This window comes from Elephantulus edwardii, unplaced genomic scaffold (genome assembly GCF_000299155.1).
Source record: "Elephantulus edwardii isolate Elephantulus edwardi_28Jun2011 unplaced genomic scaffold, EleEdw1.0 scaffold00043, whole genome shotgun sequence".
NCBI classification, from domain to species: Eukaryota; Metazoa; Chordata; class Mammalia; order Macroscelidea; family Macroscelididae; genus Elephantulus; species Elephantulus edwardii.
Genome location: NW_006399793.1, coordinates 10,500,309 through 10,507,638, shown reverse-complemented (window position 1 = coordinate 10,507,638; position 7,330 = coordinate 10,500,309).

Here is a 7,330-nt window from a genome sequence, read left to right as displayed (position 1 = left end):
AGTAAGAATAGCAAAATTTAACAGAGCAGCAAACATCAAGTGCTGGTGAGGTTGTGGAGAAACTGGAAGCCCTTTTCACTCTTGGTGGGAGTGCAAAATGGTGCAACCACTATAGTAGGCTGTATGGCACTTTCTCAAAAAGTTGCAAATAGAAATTTACCCAAAAGAAACCATAACTGGCACCCAAGCAGATATATGCACAACCATGTTTAATGAGGCTCTGTTCACAATAGCAAAGAGCTGGAAACAACCCATGCGCCCATGAACAAATGAATAGATAGAGAAGTTCTGGTATAGTCACACAATCGAATACTATGCAGCATTGAAAATCAAGGAACTCATGAGATATTATGCAAAATGGATGACCCTGGAGGACATTATGCCGAGTGAAATATCTCAGTCACAAAAGGACAAATATTGCATAGGGCCATTATTGTAAAATGGACAGACATCAGGGTTGAGGGAGGACAGAAAAGGAAAGAAGGAATGATGTATATGGCATTCAAAGAGATGAGGGAGAGAACTGTTTAAAAGGGATATATGATTGGGTATTATTGTCATTACAGAAGTCCAAAATGAAGATAGCATAATGGAGTGGACTTGGGGAGAGGGATTGCATCACAATGAAAGAGCATTTTTTTTTTTATTTTCAAGGAGAAGAGTGAATTGGGGAGAAGAGGTCGGCACGAAGAAATGTGCAACAATGAACGACTGGAAACCCTGAGTCTCTGTAAACTTTTATTAAAATTAATTAAAAATGATTAAAAAATTTAAAAAAATAGAGGAATTGAAAAAAATCCAATTAGATATCAGACCTTTAGGGTACAATGTTATAGTAAAAACTGTACAATGAATTAAAGTGTTTTATGTGGGTGAGGGGTGGTAATCATATAGTTGGCCAATTTAATTGGGGTGGTGATAAAGAACTAGGAATGATCTGGTGTAAAAAACAATGTATATTAACTTTGTAAAAAAACAAGTATAAAAAAAGAAAAAATGTTAAGAATGATGAAACTCCTATCACATATTTTGGGCTTGTGTTTAGAAGCCAGTCCTTGGAAAAGGACTTCATACTTGGAAAGTTGGAGGGTCAACAAAAGAGAGAAAGCTCCTCAATGAGAGGGATTGACACAGTGGCTGGATGAAAGTTGTTGTGTTGTTGTGTGCCGTAGAGTCATTTGCGACTCATAGCGACCCTATGTATAACAACCCTAAACCCTGCTCTATCCTGTGCCAATCTCATTGCCTCTGACAAACCCATCCCGATTACCCCAGTCACTGAATCAATCCACCTTGTAGAGGGTCTTCCCCTCCTGCGCTGTCCCTCTACCCTACCAAGCATGATGTCCCTCTCCAAGGACTTGTCTCTCCTTGCAACATGTCCAAAGTATGTCAGACGAGGACACAGAATCCTTGCCTCCAAGGAGCAGCCTGGTTTAACCCTCTCCAGGATGAATCTGTTTGTTTTCGTGGCAGTCCATGGTACATTCAATACTCTTCTCCAGCACCACAGCTCAAGGGCATCAATTTTCCTTCCATCCTCCCTAGTCATTGTCCAACTCTCTGATGCATAACAAGTGATTGAAAATGGATCAATGAGCTTGAGTATAATAGAGATGGTGAGGATGTTGTTGTTATTGTTGTTATGTGCCATCGAGTCGTTTGCGACTCATAGCGACCCTATGTACAACAGCCCTAAATACCGTTCTATCCTGTGTCAACCTCGCTGTCTCAAACACATTCATTCCCCACCACTCCACTCACAGAATCAATGCATCTCATAGAGGGTCTTCCTCTTCTGTGCCATCCCTCCACTCTCCCAAACATGATGTCACTCTCCAAGGACCAGTCACTCCTTGCAATATGCCCAAAATACGTCACACAAAGCTTTAGAATCCTTGACTCCAGGGAACATTCTGGTTTCACCCCCTCCAGGACAAACCTGTTTGTTCTTCTAGCCCTTCATGGTATATTCAACACTCTTCTCCAACACCACAACTCAAAAGCATCAATTCTCTTTCTATCATCCCTATTCACTGTCCAACTCTCCAATGCATAGCACGTAATTGCAAAGACTATAGCCTGGATCAGGCGCACCTTAGTCTCCAGCCTGACGTCATTGCTCTTCAGTACTCTTGAGAGGTCCCTCACAGCTGGCTTTCCCAATGCAATTAGTCTCCTGATTTCCTGGCTGCTGTTACCAAGAGTGTTGACTGTGGAGCCAAGTAAACATAGGCAGGTTTTATCTGCTGTTCATAGAGTTGCTATGAGTTGTGGTCGACTTAACAACACTTAATAATAACAACAATCAGCAAAAAAGTGGAGGAGTCTAATATCAAAGTTGCATAGCTCTTATTTCCAGCTTGGATATTTCGTCAATGTTCTTCTGGTTTAGACAGGCTCTCACACATATGACTCACCGTAAGTGCTATCATCCTTGTCTCCCCACCACCTGATAATGAGTCCCTGGTGCTGCTCTGTTAGGATCCGGGCTGTCATCTTGATGTTGACATACTCTGCTTTTAGCAGCACGGTTCCTGACAATGTGTTTGCTGGGGGGAGGGCAATTTGCTAATAATACTTGATGAAGTATCACCAACATTAAGCTTCAGGAAAATGAGCTTGCTTTGCTAATCTAAGGGTTGAGGAACCTTTGGGACTAGGGTGCATAGTAATGACTAAATTTGGTTCCAGACCACCTGTCTGTGACAAAGGGCTGGGGAGTTGAGACTTCCCTGAGATAACACTCTGTGCCGAAAAGAAGAAAGGAAAGAAATATGTCTCTCCAATGCAGATTTACTTCTGATTCAGTGACAGTTTACCCTCAAGGGTCTCACAGCCTGGTAATTTTCTGCAATGAGTATTTTGCTTCTCACACATTATCTTCAGATTAAAACTAACACCTTAACTAAGGAGTAGAGTTTATCTGAAAGGTTAAAACCAGTGCAAAGTGCTATGTTGGAGAATATGAACTAATTTTTTTCTGAAGTCTTAAGAATTTAAAAATTCTTTTTGGTTAATGTTTTTAAAACAAATCATCAGAATCATTTGGAGAGTTTGTGAAGAACCCAAATTCCAGTGTTTTCCCTCCAGAGATTCTGATTCAGTATGCAAAAAAAAAATGTGTACATAAAACTACATTTTATCTTGAATTTTCCTTGTTTCTGAAGCTGGTGGTCTTGAGAAAACATTTCAAGATACAATAACGTAGAATATATAGAAACTTAAGAGTTAATCGTCAGGTATTATCTTAACCTTGTTGCAGCCAGACAATATGATCCATAAGCCAAACGCTTTATCAATTTTACATTATATTTGCCTGCATAGATTCTCATACATGTTTCAGTCTATAAGGCAATTACTCATTTTGTTTTCAGTATTGAATTTCTGGAAGTTTTTAATTTGTCTCAAAAATCTAGAATCTCTTAAATCCTGTCTAGTGTCAGAGTCTCTTTGGACTGAATGAACTAGTTACTGTCTTGCATTCAAACATTAGTGGAAAGTACAAACAGGTGCTTGTTTCCTTACCCCAACAGAATTATACATTGTTAGTGGTTGAATTCCTATCACAAAGACCATTGTCTGCAAAATAACTCATAGCTATAGCTCAAGCTTGATTCTGGAAACAGACTTTCTCATTTTGTGCCCCAGTTTCCTGAGAATCTTTAACCTAGGATGTTTCACTCTCCTTTACTAGCTTAATATAAATTCATTTGTATTTTGTGTTATAGATAAAATCACTTTAGTTACCACTTTAGTGTGACATGTGTTTTCTGAGGGTAACTTAACCAGTATATTCAGTAATTTTATACCAATTTCTGGGAAGCCTTCCCCAATCATTATGTTCAATCTTCTTGAGGAAAGGGCAAAAATGTTCTCTGGTGCCAATCTGGAAGAATAAGAAGATCATTAATCATGCCTACCTGGATATTGTTGTTGTTGTTGTTATGTGCCATCGAGTCGCTTGTGACTCATAGCGACTCTATACATCCCTAAACTCTGCTCTGTCCTGTGCCAATTGCACCGTCTCTGATATAACCCACCCTGATTACTCCAGTCACTGAATCAATCCACCTAATAGGGGGCCTTCCCCTTCTGCACTGTCCCTCCACCCTACCAAACCTGATGTCCCTCTCCATAGCAAAATGAAAAAAATCAAAGAGAAATAAATCAACATATAAGCAACAAATAAACACATGTCCAAAATATCTTGGCAACAACAGAAACTTCATATAAAGAAAAAGAAAGGAAGGTAAGCTGATATAATAAATCAGTCATCAAACGAAAGCAATGTCAAGTCTTCAAAGAATTCTAAAAGATGCTACCAGATAAGGAATTCAAGAGATAAGTACTTAGAACTTTCAGAAAGCATATAGAAACTGTGTTCAAAATGGAGACAAAACTAAATGAAAATGATAAAACAGATACAATTATACATATATAAGCATACTAAATATACTGAGACAATTAGAAATGATAAAAAACCAGAAACTGCATATTCAGAAGATTAACTAAAATATTTAAGATAGAAAGTACGTAGAATAGAATCCCCATGAAAATGAAATTGGAACATTCGCATATAAACTAACACCAAGAGAATATGAAGAAATCAAGGTAACACAACAAGATAATGAGAGAAAACAACTCCAATCAAATCCTCCCTCTCAAGGAAGAAAACAAGAATTCTAAAATGTAAATGAATTTACAGTTCTGAAAATTAAAAAAATAACCAGTAGAGCCAGTTTATAAATAATGACAATTATGCAGCAAAAAGATAGAATAAATTAATTATAGCATTTCTAAATGGAGAAATAGTAAGACAATAAATACAGACTGTTTTGTTAAAACAGAAAGATAACTCATAATATTTGCATAAATGCCCAAAAGAATAAGGAACAAGAGGGAAGGGGTAGAAAATTGAATGAGGTTAATCACTAGGACAGTTGAGTAGTGAGCAGATGTGTTGGTGAAGGACAGCAAAAGATTCATTGGAAATTCTAATTGATGAGGTAATAATAGACATGGATCAATTAATTACTGATTCTATAAAATACAATGTCAATGACTGTATGAAACACAATATACATAAGTGAAACACAGTGTATAATTATTGTATGCCAATCAACAAAAACCATAAAAGATAGAAATACACTACAGGATAATTGCAAAGAAATTTAATAAACCTTTATACAAAAGAAGAAAGAACATTAGGATTTAGTAACACAGAAACAAACAATATTGATGGAATTGGAAATAAAGACTGATAACTAAAATTACTTTATAATGGAAAATAAATGGAACAACAATAAATCACCAATATCACAATAAAATTACAATAGATTGATATTGTTTTTGTTATATGCCATTGAGTCAGAACCATCTTCTAGCTGACCCTTGAGGGGATTTTTCAGAGGCAAGAAATTGCATGGACAAGATTACTCTTTTTTTTCTGATAGAGTATTTTGTGGCTTAGAACTGTGTGGACAGCTACCTGGGCAACCGACTGGAAGAGATTCAGATTTGTTCTCATTCCAAAAAAAGGTGACCCAACAAAGTGTGAAAATTATCGAACAATATTATTAATACCACATGCAAGCAAGATGCTGCTGAAAATTATACAAAAATTACTGGAGCAGCACATCAAAAGAGAACTTCCAGATGTGCAGGCTGGGTTTGCAAGAGGCTGTTACACTAGGGATATTATAGCACGTTAGATGGAGCTTAGCTGAAACCAAAAAGAACAAGAGCAGTGTCTATCTGTGTTTCATTGGCAATGCAAAGGCATTTTACTATGTGGATCAACAACCTGCATTATGCAGATGACACAACCTTGTTTGATGAAACTGAGAACTTGAAGCATTTGCTACGTAAGGTTAAGGACTGAAGTCTTCAATATGGATAGAAACCCAGCATCAAGAAAATAATGATTCTCACCAGTGGGTCAATAAAAAGAAATTGAAAGACTGTTAACAGTTTCAGCTTGCTTGGCTCCACAGTAAGCACTCTTGGTACCAGCAGCTAGGAAATCAAATCTGCTCTCAGGACCTCTACAAAGTAATGAACAGCAATGATGTCACTCTAGAGACTAAGGTACAACTTCTCCAGGCCATGGTCTTCATAATTACTTGGTATGCAACAGAGAGCTGGACAATTACCAAGGATGATAGAAGAATAATCTGTTACTTTGAGTTGTGATATTGAAGAAATGTATTAAATATGGCATGGACTGCTAATAGAATGAACGGGTTTGTCGTGGAGAGAGTAGAACCAGGTTGCTCCTTGAAAACAAGGATTTTGAAGCTCCATTTCATGCTACCAGGAGAGGGACATCATGTTTGAAACGGTGGAGGGAAAGGGCAAGAGAGAAATACCTGGATGAGATGGACTAACTTGGTGACTGAGGTATTGGGGAGAGGTGTGTCAGAGACAATAAAGTTGGTTCAAGATAGAGTAGGGTTCAGGACTACTATAATTGAGTTGCTATGAGCTGCAAATGTCTCAACAGCACATAACAACCACCTCTGAGTTGACAGTGGAACTCCTTGCCACCTAGCTTTCAACAGTAGTTTCTTATTAACAATAATGTCATTGGATGTGAATAATCTAAATGAATCATTCAAGAGAAAAAAGGTGGCAGAATAAATAAGAACACAGGATCCATTGATATGTTCCATTGAAGAAACTCACCTTAGAAACAGATAAAAAGTAATTAAAAATTAAAGAGTTAAAGAAACTTTAATACATGGAACATGCTATAGAATTTGTCATTTTATCAATTATGGAATAAGCCTTAATAATATTAAAATTAAAATAAAACCTATTTATAGTTTTAGGTCACAATAGAGCTGGTGCTCACAAGACAATTTAAAATAATAATTAAATATATAAGGCATGAGCTTTAAGGCCACCAACTGCTCCATGGTAGAAGGATGGGCTATCTCCTTCCCTGCCAATAACTGTCTCTGAAAACTCAGCAGTGTGTCAGCTATGGGTCAGTTCCTACTCAACAGTACACAACAACATCAACAGTAGAAAAACTAGAAAACAGACAGTAAAAATATAGCTTACAGTTTTCAGGGGGGAAAAGTCAAATATGACTATAGGATAACAAATTTTTAAAGGAGAAAATAAGAAAGAATAAAGAAAATAAAAAGTTGTTCTTAAAAAAATTAAAAGTGACAAAGCATTGGCTTATTCAGCAAAATAAAACACAAAGAAGATACAAATAACACAAATAAGAAACAAAATGGGCCTCAACATAAAAGTAATGGGGCAATTTCTAAAAATATATAGTATACTAAAATTAACAAAAATGGAAATAAATAAATTG